General features: G+C 36.0%; 1 protein-coding gene and 1 long non-coding RNA gene across 12 annotated transcripts in view; one reads left to right on the forward strand and one right to left on the reverse strand.

Moving 5' to 3' along the window:
* The window catches only part of ARL15 (ADP ribosylation factor like GTPase 15), a 260,768-nt gene that overhangs the window by 27,610 nt on the left and 212,434 nt on the right, over window positions 1-20,724 (reverse strand). The gene's annotated exons all lie outside the window — the stretch shown is intronic.
* Window positions 5,062-13,614, forward strand: LOC135407565 (uncharacterized). Of its 2 annotated transcripts, XR_010426926.1 has the most exons (3): window positions 5,264-6,140; window positions 6,621-6,775; window positions 10,270-13,614. It is a non-coding gene; the product is annotated as an uncharacterized LOC135407565 (long non-coding RNA). The 2 variants fall into 2 exon arrangements; XR_010426925.1 differs by having other exon boundaries at window positions 5,062-6,775.

The following is a 20,724-nucleotide window of genomic DNA, read 5'->3' on the forward strand; positions in this document are numbered from 1 at the left end:
TTTCAGAGAAGCATTCAATTACTTCAACCACATACTTCTTTGAGCATTGCCTTGCACATCCTCCCAAACAGATTCCATTCCTTTCTTGAAGGATCACCTGCAGACACCACGATTAAACAGAACACTAAAGCACATGCTGAACTTCAAGTATTTAAAATGTACCATTACTATATAAAAAGAATTGAAAAGCTTTAAGGACCAGAGATGGGACCCTCATCATCTCTAAAAATAAGTTCTTGTTTAAGAGCTTTGCTGAATCAAGGCTTAAATACTAATAAGTATTACCAAAGGCTGATCCCTGAAAGAACCCTTGCTGAATCTTACTCTTTTGCTTTACCACAGAAGTATCTTCAGTCTGCCTGATGGCCCATTTTTGGCTCTCCACACTTGGAACTAAGCTCTGCGAAGCACATCTTTCACAAAGACACTGCAGAGGAATCTGTAGAAGGAAGGTTAACAGCCAACAACGTCAGGAGCACAATATCATGATTGACATTAATATTTCACTAATATGGAATGCCAAAAATAATCGGGAATTAATTTAGGCTGGATTTGTCAAATGAGATGCCTACCGTTCCATTCATAACCCAGATTTGAGTGCTGACTTGAGCACTGGTCAGTTTTCAGAGGTGTTGAGAACTTGCAAGGCTCAGGGTTTCAGAACTTAAACATCACACCATTTGCTGAAGTACTTGAATATAAATTATGTAACATAACTGGATGTTAGGCTGACTTGCTTTAAGATGTTATTGATGAGAAAAATTAAAATCAGTCACTACTTTATTCCAAGCACACAAAACCATGTGGTAACTTTGTGTTTCATAGCACTATGGAACCCCCACACTTTAGCTACATGAAACCAAATTTCAGTAAGCTAGTTTCAAAAGTATTCTCTACAGCTAGTTTTCAACATGGACACAGAAAAAAATAGTACTGACATTCTTTGTTGTACACAATTTTGAATCATTTTTTGGGAAGATGACTGTAAATCATTTGGGCAAAGAAAACATTTCCATAGATGGCCAAATCACCCCACAGCTGAAATGCATCCACACAACAACTAAAAATAAAACAGAATTATGCATCAAACTAACCTGTGTTATCTATTACGAAGTGAAAAAAGAATGCAGCTCACACTGAACACAAACCATAGCATGCTCCAAAGGAAGACCACGTTAGCCTACATCTACCAACCGATAATGTAAAATCAACAATTACAACCAAAAAAAAAACCTATTATACAAAAGCCACTTAGGCACAGGTCCACATAGAACTTCAGTATAACTGGTCACTGTCACTTGTTGATGTAGATTAGCAGAGAAACAAAAACCTACAGAGAGAAATGTGCCTGAAGCATAAGCCCTCTCTCCCACATACCACCAAGATCCTATTTCATGTACTTACTGGAAGCCACACACACAGGGCAGAACCTCAGTATAGGTTCCAAAAAAGCAAATTAACTTTTCTCAAAATAATTTATTGAACAACCAGAAGAGAAAGGAGTAATTTCTATGAAAGAGATAAAATCTACTCAATGCGGCAATACTGATCATTAAAAATCCCCCATCAACAGTCAACTATGCCTGACACAGTATCAGGGTGTTTCTGTAATAAGATGAAATTGCGGCACGATGAAAGGGGGTACAGAGGCAAGAACACTTCCCCCTTAAAAACAATATTAATGCAGCTGCAGCATGCATGTTCTCAGGTATTTTTCTTTACATTTATCTATACATTTAAAAACCAAAATTCTTTCATTTTACTTCAGGAAGGAGAGAATTTTTCTCCTTCATACACAAATGCACATCTATCTACATAAAAACAACTTCTCACAGAGCTAAGAGGGAAAATTGTCTCCCTCCTACAATTTCCTTTTTCACTCTCAAATGTCATATGATACATAACACCTAGTTACTCGTACGTATAGAGTAATAAATGACTTCATACACTGTTGTATCAGAAGACATATGGAATGTTTGTAGTATTCCTAAAAAAATGCCAATTTTAGGATAGCCCACATACTTGAGCATTTGCTTCACTTTCATCTGCCAAAAAATGTAATAGGATGAGTGTTTGGTGCCTAGCATTATTTTTTGATTCTTATTTGTAACTGGAATTACTAAACATTTTATTAGGAGAAAATTTACTTGAAAATGTAACTTATGGAGAGAAGCAACTTCAGTGTTTTCACCACATCTGTTTCCTCTTATACAAGCCATACACAATATGTAACAAATGGACAAAGGGAAATTAGACATCTAAAACCAAATACAACCACACCAGAGTGATCTAGTTAAATGAGACTGCATGTTGTAAATGTTTTTCCCCAGCTAATATTCCCAGTGTCTAAATTTCCCTCAATGAAACTACCTACTCATGAACATGGGTCCATTAAAAGGATTTCCCATACACAAAATACAACCAAACTGTGAAACTCACTGCCACAGAATGCTATGGATGCCAGAAGTATAAATACATTTACCAATTAATTTGAGAAATGCATGGAAGAAGCATCTTTTAAGTGGAAAGGTGTGAATGCAACACAACTAGGAAATCCCTAAAGACTACTGGAAGCTGGGAGAGGATAATGGCTGAGACATCACTGTGTGCCTACACTTGTACAATGGTACTGAGAGCTGACCATGGTCAGAAAGGGACACTTCGAAAAATGAGTCTTTGCTGCGACTCAGTGCAATTCATGTCATGCAGATCCAAAGTAAAGCTTTTATCTGAAACACAATCTACTCTATTCCATTTCATGCTGTGTGTCACACATAGGTTTTTTACATATTAACTGAAACACAATGCTAATCAGAGCAATGAATTGTCTACTGAAGGCAATGTACAGACAACTACATGAACCTCACTGTCACTCTGTATACTCGCATTTCACTAAGAGCAACTCTGTGTTGCTCACCTATGGACAACACCTTTATTAACAGGAATAAAACCAAACAGGTCGTATAGGAATACAAAGTGAGAGGAAAATGAAATGAGGATTAATGCAAATTAGTAAGAATGTTACAAAATTAAGAAAGTTGCTCTACATTTTCAACCATAAAATAGACTTCAAATATATTCCCCCATTTAAACATAAACCACACTACATTGTCTTGCAAATCAAAAGATCTATATTGAACCTATATTCACATAATGTGTTAATAAGATTTCAAAACAAATAATTATTTGGAATTACTTTTTAAATCCTTTCAACAAACAGAAGTCATCATTGTTACAATTCAAGTCCATGATGAGATGTTTCTGTAAATAAAAGAATGTCCCATACTTTCTGAGTACAGTAAGTGATGCTAAAGTATCTAAGAAAATCATAAGTCTTTGGATGTGGCAGCACATAAAAACACTCAGTCCAAGAGCAAAGCACCCTAGATTATGGGCAATTCCTCTTACTCAACGGTGTCATACATCAGTTCCCTAAATAAGAGAATACAACTAGAATTTTCTCTGCCATATTTGAATAAAAATTAAAAGCAAGCTTTATAAAACCAGATTAAAAAACGCAATTATTTTTAAGCAAGAGGATTATGCTAGATGGTAGAAGGGGAGCACCATTTTGATTAACAATAAAATAGAACTCCTTTAAAAGAGCAAAAACTTAGCCAGAGCAACACCACACAGCAAATGTTCCTGAGGGGCTACACTCCTCTCATGATCTAATGTAAATAAGGAAAAATATCAGGATAATGAAACAGACCTGGAAATCAGAATTTGTGACTTTGGTTTTCCAAATTTGATAAGGAAAAATAAAGTAAAATCTGAAAGACTAGAATGGCATTAAAAGTCTGTCTCCTTCTCTTTAAACAAGGGAGCCAACCAACTATATGATGACATTAAATAAAAATTAAAAAGAGATAGAAAATCATTAACAAAAATACTAACCCATGGACACCAATTGTAGATTTCTACCCAAGCAAATTAACCACAAAAATTCCAAAAGGACCAGGAAGCTAAAACATCAAGAAGTACAAAAATCCCTGCACTTCAGTGGAGGATTGCAAGTTTAAGCCTATGGGGTACAGTTCATTTATGAGTGCTTTAGCAGAGAAGGAGAGAATGTTCCTCAGGTATAACGCACTAGTAATTAAGCTGCTACATGATGAGCATGGCAGCCTTTAGGTTCTATCACGTGCCATTCTGCCTTATATTGTTAACATTACTTTGGTTAAAAACAATAGTAGTATGTGCTTTAACTTTGTACTCTGGATAGCTGCCTGTTGGACTTGACTTTCAGAGGCTTCCTGAATGCAGGATATTCCACATCGTACAAAAGGCCATAAATAGCTTAAGCATCACTCAAAACTACCAAAAGATATCCACAGCTGAGCTACAAACTGAAGTGGAGGAACTCATGCAGACAATACAACCTTGGCAGTCAGCAAGGTGTAGACCTCCCAAACTTCCTGGTTGTTTTTCCTCTCACTTTGGGTATATAAAAAAGGGGAAAACAAGGCCTTTTTAAATTTACAGACTGATATTGGGTTTCTTAGCAGTCAGCCCTGTTTCAGTTATGGGAAGATTATTTTCACATGATGGATAACAGAAGTAAGCTGAATTTATGTAAAGCATTATGTAAGAGTCCAGACTAAATTGCATCTTGTTTTCACCAACAACATGCTTGGGAATCAAACAGATTATAAACATTAAGAATAAAAAAAAGGAAAAAAGCCATGTGATTTTACTTAGAATCTCAGTAAGGAGTCAATGTGGGCCAAGAGGCTCACTTTGCAGGAGGTATCATTGCAATGATACCAAGGCACAGGATTGCTCACCATGTTCCTTGACCATATGTCCTCCAGGTTCTAGTTTTTCTAGCTTTGTTTGGTACCTGGGCATAAAATCTTAAGCAGATGGAAAATCTGCGACTGATAGAGATGTTCAGGGACAATGAGGGTGGCATAAGAGCAAGTATTGATGTATTAATGGATCTCTGATATTACCAAGTTTTTGTACACTAATCTTATGCACCAACGCGGAAACAAAAAGTCCCATTAACATAAGCAGTTGAGCAAAACTCCTGTTCTTATCACACAGACTTAAAATGTTGTTAAGAATCCATATATTTTCCCTCAAATATCTCCATGTCTTCTAACCTGTTACCATAATTTCCATGTGGCTTTTTGAGCACAGTTTAAAATCACAAATTTTGTGAATTATAAGCATTTTTCTAAATCACACCATAAAGAGATACCTGCATAAAGTAAGACGCTATTGTATTATAAAATACACTTTTGAAATAAAAAGTTTAGTTAGGACTCACTAGAAATGACCACCTCAATTTTTCAGGAGCACCCTTCAGGGTATGGAATTAGTGAGTACTCCTGTGGTAGTTTAGTCTAGGCCTTCCTTGGTGACCAGTTTGTAACCAAGGAAGTGCCCAGATTTACCCAGTATTCCCTATGATTTTTACGTAAGCCGGGGTATAAGAAGAAAGGAGGAAAGGCCTTCATCCCTTTTTCCTTCCAGCAGCTTTGGAGGTGCAGGTTCCCTGCTGTTGAGTCTGCCGTGTTGGGGAGCGAGGCCTGGTAAGGCCTTGCTGACCTTGGGAGACGGAGGTTGCCGGCGATCGTTCCAGAGCAATTTCTGTTGTCCCAAGGAGAGTAGTGAGATATTCTTTTGCTAATTCTTTTAGTTGCTAGATCTTGGGCTATTGATCGTGTATATTTTACTTTGGTTTTGTTCCTTTTTTTTCCTTCCCCCTTCCCTTTTCCTTTTAAAATTGTACATATATTTCAATTGTATATAAATGTAATATAAGTGTAAGTATATTTATATATATTGCTTTAGCTGCCTCTCTCTCGTGAGGTTTGGAGACTTGGCAGGGAGCCAGCTTCAAACCACCTCAACTCCATATTTTAAAAGACTTGTTATTAGTTCTGTAGGTCTAACCCTTGCTATACCACTGTCAAGTGTTTTGGATGAGTAAAATTTTGTGTGCTAATCCTATTCCCAGTAAAGGCAACTAGAAACTGTATTTCCCCGTCTGTACCATTTAGGTAACACTTATTTTGACCAACCTTTGAGAAGGAGAAATAAGTTACATTCATCAAATTATTTGAAAACTCAGAGCATTATAAAGAAATTTGTTAACAGAATTTGTGAAGAACACACCTTTGGTGAAAAAGGTATGGTATAATAAAAATCTAAATACAGTCTTCAGCTAACCAGAATGACTTTTCATGTACTAGAAGGAGGAGTTGCATGTTTCAGCAATCTCCTTTCTAAAGCCTTTTTATAACCATGAAGCATATGGCTAAGAATCAATGCAGTGAGATCAGACTGAAGTTTATTGAGTTACACAGAGATCTCATTTATCTTTGGTTTTGGAAGGCAGGGTTAGGTAGGCTATATTTTCACATTAACATCTGTAGAGCATTCCAAAATCCTGGCATGGCCAATGACATGGAAGTTCCAGGTCCTATGATTTATTGTCCTCCAGTAGACATAAATTAGTCTGTATAGATGGAATCCTTTCACTTCAACTACAGTAGATAATGCAAAATAATGTTAGCTGACAAGTTTTTTTCTTCACTTGTTTTTTTGAAATTAATTTACGAGTCATTACAATTTTGTTCAGCATTAAACCTCTGTATGTGTATCCACAGACATTCTCCACTCATTCATTTGGCTGAAATTAAGACAAGAAACAGCTGAATAGGTCCTACAGTGCATTTGCATATTACACCCCTGCATTCAACAGGCAAACCTACATCTAATAATAAATACTGAAGAGAACAGAATGAGTCCATGGGTGTCAATTGTGAGTTTGATCACAAAGCTTTACTGAAGCTCACAGTTAAGTGCTTTCATTACTCAGTTCCTTTTATATATGGGTAGGATCTGACCTTCCCTTCAGACTGCCCAGCAGTGTTAAGTTCGTCTGATCAAATAATTTCACTGAAGCCTTCATCTGAAACTACAGATGAAACTATTCATAAGTATACATAACTAGCAATGACTTCTGTTCATTAAGATTTTTTATGCAGTGGGTTTAAAATTCAAATGGGAAAGAAAAAAGTATGAAAGAACACATTTGTCAAAACTGAACTTTAGCATGGTGTTCCCTGCAATCCAGGGAAATAAGACACAGTATTTTATTAACCAATTTTCCCAGCTGAGTTAAACATCAAAATACCTTCCCTTGTAGTTTACACAAAGGCCAGACACAGAGACAAATGTACAAAGTATGACATTAAACATACTGGAGTTATTAATGGAATAAATGCAGCAGTCAAAGGCTCTCTGAAGATAAAAGCATCACTCTTTCCCGTCTCCGGAACTTTGCCCAAATCACAGTCATATTTTCATATTTGTCAGGTTTTTTTCCTCCCTGTAATGAAAGGGTTTCCTTCATAATAGTAAATAAAAATTAAGTGTTCCTTCTGTGCTTCAAAGTAAAATGGTTTCAGTAATGATGCAGACAGTACAGTGTGCATCTTTCTAAGGAAAGATTTACTGTTCAATTTCAATTTAAAATTTTGTATTGCTTCAGGGTTAAAAATACTGTGACGTAATCATGCAGAAATCAATTTCTTACAAGTGAATTTGTTGCTTTTTCTAGTATCTAGTTCTGTGTTTGTGAAGGGTCACATTTACTAATTAATGCTCAGAGTAAGAGGTTTTATAATGTAAACATATGTGCTTAAACACAAGTCTTGCATAGTCAACACTAAAATAACCTTAAAAGCTTCAATGTAGAATGCTAACTAGACTTGGCCTTAAAATCCTTTCTGCAGGAGAAGTAACTGAGCTAGAAAGAACAGTTATATCAATCACTGATTTGACAGACTGACATTTACATCAGTTATGACAATTTCTGGTCTTACAGACAATCCACAGAGTTTCTGTACAAATTTCGGCTATTATTGCATTGAACTACAACCAAACTTTAAGCAAGATGTCTAGTCTAGCTTTAAAAATTGCAGAAGCTTCAACACAGGAGCAAGTCACTGTGGAAAAAAGAGATACTCTATTTTTGAGCATTATGCTGACAATTTACCCTGGTCCATGACAAATTCAAGATGGTTTACATCCTCTGAGAACTAAACTCATTTAGACTACTTTGTGTTTGCTGAAGACTAAGGGGGCATGGACTATGATCATGAATGAGCTGACCTGTAGCAAGTTCATGTTCCATTGCTACTGTCCTTTTTTCCCCCCAAGCACTTATTGGAGTATGCAAAATTATTTCTGTATTTCCCTCCCTCACATTCAAGATCCCCTTCTATTCAAAATATTTCACATGTTTACTTACAGATGACAGTACAGTAATTTATGAATTGTTTATTTGAATTCACAAGGGATATAGCTTCTCATCTTAACTAATAGCAAGGGAAGGGATTTTGCCGTATCTCAAATCAGATATTCTCAACACTTGACTCTGAAAATCAGGTTCAAGATTGCTTAGAAATGCAGACAAAACCCATTAAAAAGTAATTGGACCAATGAAGACAATGCTTTCTTTAGCTGAATTAGGAATGGCAGTTACAGTGCTCAGTATTCAAAGCAAGCTTTGCTGCCACCACTGCCCAAGAAAGTCTGCTGTCTTAAGGCAAAGCTGAAGCATCAGGGAGAAGACAGAAATGCTAAAAACATCATATCACTTCGTCTGTGCAATGTTTCATCTTACCACAATTGCTCATGCAGTGAAATAATATGCTTAAGTGGTATACTTCATTTTCTAACTAGCCTCTCTGATAAAAGAAAAAGGAAAAAAACCCCTGTGGCTAGCATACAGTAGACCTTCAAATCTCTTTTGGATTCCTTTTCCACACACTGAAACAGTGAGCTATTTTCTGTCCTCCCACTCTCACCCAGAAGCAATGTCTGCTTGTCACTTAGATGCTCACGAGAGATATAAGTAGTAACAAGTTGTTGATTCCAATATTTAATTTATTGCCAAGAGTAGAAGGAATAAGCAAAATTATGTTTGACTACGAGCAGTCAGCAAATTAAATACCACCACAAACAAGCCTGTACTCTTTAAGTGTAACTTAACCACACCTTACAGCTCTTCTCCTTTATGGCAGCAAGCCCTCACACAGTGAATGTCTAATGAAGCTGCAGTGTCTCTACACTGTCTTGGATATCTAGATCTCTTGACATAACACAATTGAACTGTTTCTTGTTTGCTACATCTGCAATTCTTTTTATTATTAGCAAATTTGCAGTATACTGGGTGACACACTGTGACTGAGGGTATGCAAGGCAGTACACATGCATGCTTTTCTCTAGCACAAAACTTTTTTAAGGCCTGCAGTCTGACTCTCAAGTACAAGTGTGAAAAGACTTTCCAAGTCTACAAAGACTTGGAGAACATTACGCAGATGTGTTGTTAGAAGACTTGAAGGACATGTATTATGGATTTTCAAGGGACTTATCCACTGTTATGTACCTCTTTGGAGGTGTGAGGGAAGTGAAATGTCAACTATGCTCATAAGCTGGGACAATTTTTACAGTTACAAGTAATTATTTCTTTATAATTTCTTTCAAAGTCTCAAGCAAAAGCTTAATTTTTAAATTGTTATTTTTTTATGTTTTCTAAAAGCTGCATCAGGTAATACATATTATTTTTGGTCTGAACTTGAGTGACATTTATTTTAATGTTCAAACACTTTCTGTTAGGTGTGTATTTCAATACTAAATGTACATTTTGGTAGTAAGCATAAAATGCCTGAGCTGAGGTTCCACAGAACCACAGTGTGCTCTCTACAGTTCTCAAGAACACGTTAAATAAAAGCTGGTTTTACAGCTCCCTGAACTAAAGCTAAGATTTTTAACTTTATTTGAAAAATAAATATATGAAAAACGTGAATATGAGCAAATGTCTATCAAAAGTTTTCAATGTGTAGAAATTTCCTAGAGATTCAGAAGGAAGACAGATTCAGCATTGTACTGGCATACAACTGTCAGTATGGTTGTAGGAAAATGAATCCAAAGCCCATAAGATCTCTACAAGCACTTCTAATTCCTGCAATAAACTTAGTAAGATAAAAATAAGGCAATGAGAAAATTGAAGTGCAATATTGATGGAGCATTGCCAGTCATTGCTTTCATTCAAATGGGGATGTTTTGTTTGAGCTCCCCCATTGCTCACTGCTAGAATAAACTGCCTAGACAAGTTCCAAGCCTGCAGGTGTTCCACAGGCCAAAGTCAATATTTTAAATACCACTCCAAGAATACCACCAGCATTATTAACTTACAATTTTATCATGTCTCAGGATATTTGCTGATTTTTTTTTTTCACACCCCAGTTTCTGGAGTCATGTAATGACAAGAAAAACTCACCTGTTGTATTAAGTGAAAGCAGTTGTTGGAGATAAAGCCACTTAAATAAGGAGCCTACCATGTTCCTTATCAGCTCTGGGTTATGAAAGTGGGTTAAAATGCAGTTCAATACAATGCATGTTGCAAACATCTAATCACAAGCAGACAAAAGAAGTCTGCACTAGACAGTGCTCCACTCTCAGTCTCCTATAAAAACACAGATGGTAAAATGTTTCTTTGGCCACTGATGCTACTTGATCATTGCCAACAGCTAGAAATCCAGTAGGATTTGTAGCTCATGAATACTTCCACAAATTTTTCTGGTAGTTTCCCTTAAACTAGAACCAGTATTTTCTTTCTTTTCTTTTGACTGAGCTTCTGCCAACCAACTTACTTTTGTGCAGCAACCAGTTCTCCAAAATACAGTGACAGACTGCTCAGACCATCTTAAAAGAAAAAATCTTGTGTTGATAGGATTATGACAGCAACAAGCCTGTAGCTCTCCATTCCTGTTGGATTTTGATGCCAGGAGAGTTCCCCTAGGAGATAAGAACTTCTTCAAACTCCCTGGGGGAATGTTTTGCAGGAAAGGAACACTTCAAATCTGGTTTGTCCGCTGAACCAACAGTGCTAAAAGTCTGTTTGAATGCTATAGCAAACACATGAAGTACAGCACAGGCAAGTAACTTTACCTTACAAATCATATCGTTTTCATTTCCTGAATTCATAACCACAGTGATGCAATAATGGAAACTTTTATATGTTTATAAGTTAGATGACCCACAATCATTCCCTACAGTAAGCACTAGTAATTTCTGACTATTAAAATAATTGTTATATTCTATTGCTATGGTTTGCTTAATGGGGGAGTTTTCTATTTCACATACCATATTACATAAGCAACAAGATTTCCTACCTTAGCCAACAGTACTGGATGTGACTAATTTCTAACATTCTTTTTGGAAGTCAAAATAAACATCCACTCAGTTTTCTTTGTTTGCCATCTCAACACTCTAAGCAGGCTGGCCTTCTCACAAATTCATGTTGGTTGTCCCTAATTAACTTTTTTTTCTTTTTAAAATGTTTGAATTACATCCATTTAGATTATTTCCATTTAAACTCCCTTTCATCTAACATTAATCCCCAATTGTTGTATTTCATTTAAATGACAATCCCACGTTATAATTTAAATTAAACTTTCAATTAAAATAGACTGTTCAGATTTACAAAAAAAAGTCATTGATGTGGTGAATAATGATGGGAAAAATGGAGATACCCTCTTCAAAACTCTATATACAAAGTACTGTATTACAGGATCAGATCTTAAAACACTACCATGTCTGATCAAGAAAGTTAATATGTACAGTTATAGAATACTTAGAGGGATTGCTTTAGGATATTATTTTGTAATCCCTCACTTCTTCTTAAATTACCCTCCATCTCAGTATCTTGTGCTAGTTAGAGGTAGAAGTTAATTTGCTCTCTCAGCTTCTGCCATAGCTGCCTCACCTATGTAATTAGCAAAACTGCTGACAAGACACCTTGCAGATTTTCTCAAAGAGAGTTCCTCTGAAGGAAAACAAACCTGTCCTTCTGTAGAATAACACTCAAAGTAGCTGTGCAAGGTTGGTTTCTACTCTTCACACTGCTAACTAATACTTATGCATCTGCTTCACACCTTCAGTGCAGTAGCTGCTTTCCAGACACTTGAGAAGGGCAGCCTGTTATCTTTCAGACAGCAGATCAAACTAGATGTGCCATTTAAGCAAAATAACCACAGAATAGCTTGCTAAAAGTAACAACCGCACTGAGGCTCAACAGATGAGATGCAATGAAGAAATTCTGTCTATACAATCTGCTTCATCCATTTCTTTTCATAATTAATTTTAATCTTTGCATCCTATGTCTCATACTTAATTTGTTTAATTGGCTGAAGTCTAGAATGGCCTCCAGCTGTCTAGACCATTGAACTAGGAATGCAACCCTGCACTAACTCAAAGTACACTGCCCCAATTTTTGCTCCTGGAGATTTATGTGAGCAGTTATTCACACTGCTTGTGAATAACTAGTTTGTCTAGTTTGTGTTTGCAAGGTACTTCCTGTTCTATTTGTTTTAATTGCCTACCTGTTATTCTACCAAAGCATTACCTGACTACCAGTGTATTTACCATAAATACACATCTGTTTTGCAAACAATTATGGGTTTTCTTGGTGTGGATCTTCTATCATTCTGTTCTTTCATTTGCTTACAAGGTATATTTTATGGTCTTCTATGACATTAATTATATTATTGTGTTTATTTGCTTCACTACAATGAAGTATTTATCTTTCCTCTCCCACATCATATTTTTTCTTTTTTACAGGTGCATGACCACATGGCATAAGAGCAGAAAGTTTCTGCATATTTGATCTTAACTTTCCCATACACAATCTCTGCTGGAAATTTTATGTGTTACATTTATTTTTCAGAGTCAGTTCTCTGTGGCACTTTAGTAAATAGTCATTTAACTAAGAACACTGTGATTTTAAAATACTCAGCATTACAGATTTTGATTTTCTTAATCAAAACACAATTTACCATAGCTCCTAAAGTTTCACTCATTGTTCTACTTTCTGACACAGGAGATACAATTGGGCTGTGTACCTGTGGTTTAGGGTGTATTAAGCCAACATTTTCATGGCTTCATTTCACAATGTACATTGTGAACCAATAGTTCCTTTGAAATGCCAGTCCCTGAACACTTAAAAAAGGTTTTGTGATAAGGATCTAAGTCAAATTAGTTGTCTCCTTCTCTCTTTCCAGCAGAAAAGAGACTTGATGCATTAAGAGACTTCATCTGTCTGACGCTATCTACCCAGTAATTTGGCAGAGGAGATGCGCTTTCAGTATACTAAACTCTAACTCTCATGAAAATCAACAAGTGTGCAGAGGACTGTAATCACATTAACTGACCCACTCTAAAAAAAATGGAGCCCAGATCCAAACCTGAAATTGAAGAATCCACAGAGAGATGTAACAGTGTACACACTTTAACTACAGAAAAGTCCCAGATAATCCTCAGATCAACTGTCAGACTCAAGTCCCTCAGAAGTCCATACCTTATGGAACAACTCCTTCGAGAGTTTTTCTCATCTTCTCACTTTAATGTAGCACTGCAGATTGTGCATCTCACTTCTAGTTTCCAACTTTTTTTGTCTGCTTATATATATTGTTTAATAATTTGTAAGTTTATTTTCTTGCATTTCTACATCCATAAAGAGAGTCACCCTTTTGTATGACTCTCTTTCAGTTATTAAGCAGTAAAACCTCAATAAAGTCTTCAATAACTGTTCCTTCAGCTTGTTTTTATTCCTTTTGATGATATCTGCTAAATCTCTTTATATTCTCTTTCCCCACAACTCTCTACAGGTTAGGACTTCTGTTTTATCTGCATTTTAATACTTCACAATTATATTTACCAGATTTAAAACCTATCTTTACATGTCCCAGAAAGCCCATCAAATTTTCTTCCAGATTATTCTTTCTATTTGATCCTTCCCACTCTTCCATTATCTCCATATATTGTCAACATCTTTTGGACAGTCTGTAAAGGGATTACTCACTTTCATGACATTGTTATTTCTACTTACTTAAAAGTACAAGCTTACCACGTCAGTTGTGCAATCCTCCCTCCCTTCAGTTTTAGTCATCTCTTTTTCCTTTCTTGGGCCTCTGTACAGAGTTATTTCCTCTTTACTTTTTACATATTCTCCTAATTTTTTCAGCAACAAAATTCAGACATTACCGTAAATAAAACTAACAAGACATGTCTCAAGTCTGCTCAGGAAAAAAAGTCAACTTTGATCCAATATTGTATCCCTGTATAAGTTACTCTAGTGAGGGGAACACTAGACTATTTTAAAAGAAACTATTTTAAAAGAAAGGGACTGCAAACATCCTGGCCCAAACAATGAAGACAAAGGTAAAAATCTAGGCACAATTCTGAACAGAATCAACTAAAATGCATAAGAAAACCCACATAATTTATACTTGATCATTAGTAACATCCAAGTATCTGTAGGGAAATTTCCAGAAATTTACCAATTACTCCCAGTGTCTGAGTCTTTAGGTACAATCAAGTTAATAAATAAGTTGGGAAAAAAAATTAAAAAACCGAAATCCCTCCAATCAACACAAAGATGACAGGGGACAAAGTAGTGGCATCCAAAAATCCAAGTCTTTACCTTTGTATAAAAACATCAAGTTTTAGAAAAAATAAAAGATTTTTCAACTGTACAGAATTCCATAAGAAAAAAAAAAGTGGCAAAAAATTTAAAGTCTGAACATGGCATGGCAAAGTAGTCAATAAACTACAGACTACAAAACTCCATGTAATTTGCTACTATGGTTTTGTGATAATTAGGAATAATGAAGTAGAAGTGAAAGTGGCAGACAGCCAGTATTTATCTCAGACTATAATGAATAATCATTTAAATTAAAACATTGTCAGAAAGAAGATATACCACTGAATCATTTAATAAAACCCCTATATTTGATAGTGTTTCTATTCACAGTACTTGGTGTGCTCAATAATTATATCTGTAATAGCATAGTCCTCATGTATTGTTTCTTTCAAAGGAAGAAACTGAAGTCTCAGTTTGCAACTATAATAATAGCCCTAATTCATGTCTAAACATTAAGTCATTTAATATATAACAGATAGAAAATTTCTTGCTTGATTATATGGAAATAAAAAAGTGGTGGAACAGATTTATCTGGAGATTACTTAAAAGGGCGAGAAGTACATAATGTAAGATCTGTAGTCTGCAGCTCTACTGGGGCACTTAAGCAAGAATGGAGAAAGGAGACCTGCATTTTAATGACATAGCTGGCAATGAGATATGAACTTCACAAGGATTCAAGGTAATCAACAGAGAACAGAGTGAAAGAAGCTGCAGAAACTAAAGCTAGCATCCACAACAGTGCTCACATACTGAAAGAGATTGCCCATAATATCAAAGCAAAAGCAGTTTCAGGACACAAAACATTGCTGGCATAGAAGTCCTTATAAGTCTGAATATTACCCCCACATTTTGAATTTCCTTAAAATTAGGGGCTGACTCCCAGTGGCTGCTTTATAAGATTCAAAGCATTATTTAGTTTTGATAATGTTAATACATATTTTTAAGGCATCCCCATTCCTGGGGAAAAATTGCCAAGTTTACTAGTGAGAACATCATCTGGGCTCTCTACCATATGGAAATACAGATCAAATCTAAATGGAGAGCCTGACTTTCTTCAGACATTTTCGGAGTCAGTCCTGAATGGTAACTAACCATTCCTGATTATGATGCTGAGTAGAACAGACAGAACTAAGAGCAAAAAATTATATCAGCAAGCCTAGCACTAACAGAAATGTTCAGAATTGTGCATATTCTCAGGAGCTGAGAATTTTTTTTAGATTCAATGGGTATTTTCCAATTTAAATACCTGGCAATAACTTTAGACCTTTGTAGGCTTTACTTAAGCTACCACATACTTGGACGCAACACAGTACCCTTCTTTCTTTCTGCTGAAGCCAATTTCTATTCAAAGCAAAAGTATAAACCGGTTTCCAAATATCAGATTAGAAGAAAACAATCTGCAGTAATTATCAGTAATTATTAGTAGAATTACTTTAGTGCAACTCAAGATAATTTATTGCTATCAGTTTTGGTTGTTTTTTTCTGAAGAGACAAACGTAGCCCTAAAATAAGTATTATGCATTTGTCATTAACAGAAGAACATAACCATCACTCCTCAGTCTTTACAGGGGACTGTTTTGCAAAAGCACTTTCTACAGCTCTAAAATGGACACAAAAAGGAGAGAATAACCCTTTATCTGCTAATACCATATCTTAGTTGAAAAATACACATCACAGTAACTCAAGGTGGTGGGTGTAGATTTTTTTCTACAGATAAATAATTCTTATCACCAACATGAGAAACTGGAATTTAGATCTAATTCCTAAATTCTATGACATATGTTTTTATTTTGAGTTTTCCCCCCATCCCTGATTCAAAGCACTGGCAAGAGAAATTGCATCAACAGATTTTTGGCACAGCCATGACAGATCCCACATTAAAACGAAAAAAAAAAAAAAAACCAACCCCAAAACCTGTGTGTGATATTTTCTCTTTGAGACCAGTGAAAGTCCAGCTATCAAAACACGACCTGTCAGACTTTCAATATTATTGAACTGAATACATAAACCCCCTGAAATGTTGACGTGCAGACTAAGACTGCGGCCCATGGATTTGAGGTTCAGAGGGATCATCAGATCACTGAATTTTACAATCTGTGTAACACACACAAGTCATTCCAGGTGACATTTCATGTAATCACTACGACTGGTAACTCATGGACCCCATTCACTAAGGATTCAAGGAACTGGAGCTAAAGGAAACACACAGCACTCCAGTTTCTCAGAAGTACAATCAGATACTATGCAAAGTGTTAGGCATAGGAAGGCTGGAAGAGAAAACACAGAGAAGATGGTAGCAAAGTACTGTAGTTAATGTTAGCATCTCAAGTCAGCTTACAGTACAAACACACATAAAGCCATATTTCATGTTACCATGGGAACAACCAGCAGATTAGAAAATTTTGACCAGATTTACTTTTTTGTTTGAAAGGAGGAAAAAACCCAATGACTGTCATGAATCCCCTGGTGTATTCTTTATATAAGCAGCAAGTCATGTCAGAAAACACATTTAAAGTATGAGCTGTGCATACGAATAACCTGTACCTTTATCCCAAAATAGTTAGCCTGACCCATAAAAGAGAGTTGTTTAGTTTCTCAAACAAACTGTTATTGTATCACAAGTGAAGAAAAGGGAGAAATGAGCACGTGGAGGCCTCTTTCAGCGCACACACACGAACTCGAAAACCTTTGAGCTACAAGGAAAGCAGACTAGGATAAAAGGCATATCTGAGAACAGTGTTCTGCGTGTAGATGGCTTCTTACATTAGCTGAAATGATGTCTGGGATCACCAGCAAGCTGCTGACTAAGCAAAGGAAAAAAAGAGAAGGTGCTCAAGCTGATGTCCTCTTCTGAGCACACAGTTGCTTCACTGCAACATTTCTCAGGCTTGGTGGAAGCACATGGCTTTTAGCTCATCTGATTATACAATCACCCCAGGAGCCAAATACCAGGTATGCTTCCAGGGTCCCAACAATGAAAACCAGAAAGATGTGAAGAACCGTGTTTGTCACATCACCCCAACATACAGATTTACAACACCAAGAAAAAAACCCCAGTCATCCTGGTTAAGTTTTAGCTTTTTTAGAATATCACAAAATAAATTCTTAAGCCTTTCTAACACTCTCTAGGCAATTTTGAACACTTTCGTGATCCCATCAGGGGCTGTGACACCAGCTAAGTGTGCTTGCACTGTGCCAACCAATGTGTCAATGACCACATATTTGAAAACTGTTCAGAAATTTTCTTTGTGAAAAAATACCCAAATCATTTTTATTCACATCAAGCAACTCAAAATTGTTGCAACATCCCATTTTCTGATGAGGATTGAAAATTACAATGTTGATACTCAGGCACTATCTTAACCTCAAGTTTTAAGCTCTGAGTTTATCAAAGTGCTGTAATAGCACTTCTGTCAGTTGTCCAGCTTGAAATTCTTCATGTCTCTCTCAGTTCTGGACATGTTTTTCTCTTCTTTCATAGGGTTTAAAAGAAGGGTAGATAAAAGAAATGGAAGTTGCAAAAGAAACACAGGTGGACTAGCGGACAGGTAATCATATTTACAAATAACACTGATAATTAGATTTTAAGTCCTGACTAACACATAGTTAGATATCTCTCATTTATTTGCATATTTCACAGCTACTTTACATTTAGTAAGGGCAAGAAATCTAAGCAAGCACATAGACAAGTAGATACATAAATGAATATCTGCACTATGTTCAGGGGTATAAGAAGTAGGTGATCAAGCATAATTATATTTTCAGCATGCCTAATGAAGTGTCTATCATGATAAAAGGAGAGAAAAAAACCCTCCTGCCTTGACAAAATTAATCCTGCAAAATGATAATTAACAATAAAAAATTCTTCTGAGCAACTTTACACTTAAGGCAAAAGGACAAGACTGAAAATTTATTTTCAATACTATGAAATTAGTCTTTTTTTAAAAAAGGGCTATAATATGAGCAACACTTCTACCTGATAGTATGTAGAAAGTAATTCCAGAAATAGCTGAATGGCTCCTTCTTCCTGTACCATGCTTCTTAAACCAGATTTACTCCACTTGCAATCGTGAGCTTAAATTCCAATAATTCATTTTCCATGTTCTGTCATGAAATACTAGCCCATTGAAACAAAAACTTCAATATGAGTGTTACTATCAAAGAGACTGGGATAACTTAAGTTCGAAAAGGTAAAACCGGAGACATAAAGATGAAGGTACCGCTAATTCAAACTCAGGCTGGAATTTGACAGCTTCAGTATGATCCTTTATTGCTGTCCATCCAACAGAGAACTTGCACTTTGCAAAGAGTCCTTTGGAAACTGTGTTAAGTGACCAACCTTTGGTAGCACAAATGTAAGGTAGGTTTGTATTGATACTATAGAGTTAACAGGAAAAGCCATAAAAATAAAAACATATCATTTATTACAAGGCAAGCAGATGCAACACTGAGTATACACAAGGAATAGATCTGTTGAGTAAGGTGACATTTTACATAGTCACTTTTCAAAGAAGAACTACATTTTAAGGGCTTTTGCATATGTTTTACCTAGAGACCTCTGTGATGATGTGCCAGTATCAACTTCCCTTTCTCTTTAGTTGCCAGTTTTATTTGATTTCTTTCTCCAGATATGTGCCAACCAGTTTCAACTTGTTTAACAACATTTTTTTAAAATCAGCTGCCTTGATGGAATGTTGAACTGATGCATGTGTGGGTGTGTTTATAATGCATGCAAAAATACATTAAAGCAATATAAAGGGTCTGGCTTAATCCTACAAAAGTAAAAAAATTAAGCACAAAGACCAAATACTGAAGCAGACACCTCTTTACATATCGTAATACCTTACCAAAAAAACCTGCCTAACTTGCATACAAAGTGCTGTGAAGTGCTCTGTTCATTTAATACAGCTGTGGTTTATATGGCTGAACTGCAAAACTAATAGAATATCACAAGCCCTATTATTCTTTAATGGAAGGAGTTGGATTTGCAAAATATGTCACCCTCAAATGTCATAATACGCAATAAAATTATGCAATGTAATATTTTTATTATTATATACATTTGATTCTGCATTAAAGAGAAATTCTTTGTAGTCAAATTATTTAATAAAATGCTGATGACATGAGCATAATAAGCAAAACAATAAGACTAGGATGTCAGATGTGGATATAGTATTTATGAAACCAAAGCTGCATCCTGACCTGGGGAAGAATTAAGGTTTCCTAATTAAGTCAGCTTCAGGCACAAAAGCTTTCCTGTTTCAGGCCCAAACCTCTAGGTTGTCATAAGTAGCAATCAGAAATCCCTGAGGAAATTTCAGTTGCGCTATTTGACCTTTATGTTCCATTGTGGCTGAAAAGATCTATAGGATGAGAACTGACACATAAACCTAATGAAAGAGACAAGTTCCCAACAGTTCACATCGCCACCTAACACTGGTGATCACACTAACTAAATCCTCATACTTATGATATACACTGTTTTGTACCTCCTAGAGGCACTCCCAGGAGTTTGATAAATCATTAAAAAACAAATCATAGAATAATAGAAAGTTTTGGGTTGGAAGGGACCTTAAAGATTATCTCATTCCAATCCCTCTGCAACAGACCACAGACACCTTCCACTAGACTATGTTGCGCAAAGGTGTTGCTTCTGAAAGCCTTCACGCTTCATTGGATTTATTTTTGACAACTGATAAAATGCCAGATTCTTCTTGTTCATATCAAGAGACAGAGCAAATAGAGTTAATGGGAAGTTTTGGGGAAAACTTATAAGATGTTACAGTTCTAACAGTCACTTTAGGATACCTCGATGATCAGCATCACTTTCATAAAGAGCAGCTATTTGTGCAAGTCCTATCTTGTTTTTAGGTGTGACTTCTAGTCTGCTAGCACAGTAAAAAGCTGGTTTGCTAAAGGAAGTGGAAACACATGGAGGGCTTTTTTTCTTCCTCATATAAAAAGAATTGTTCAGAAGAAACTTCTCTCTCTTCCAGGTCTCATTGTGCCATGTCTCTGTCATCTGAATATTTTCACTATCTCTAAAGCATGGTCAGATGCTTTTGATCTTCTCTAATGTCTCTGATATCTACACTTTTCTCCAAAACATCTTCTGCAGCAGGTGTCTCAAAGAAACAATACAAATTTACAATTTTGTTTGGTTTTGGATTGTTTGTTTGTTGCTTTAAGCATATTGCTCTCATTTTCACAGGAACAGT

This window comes from Pseudopipra pipra, chromosome Z (genome assembly GCF_036250125.1).
Source record: "Pseudopipra pipra isolate bDixPip1 chromosome Z, bDixPip1.hap1, whole genome shotgun sequence".
NCBI lineage: Eukaryota > Metazoa > Chordata > Aves > Passeriformes > Pipridae > Pseudopipra > Pseudopipra pipra.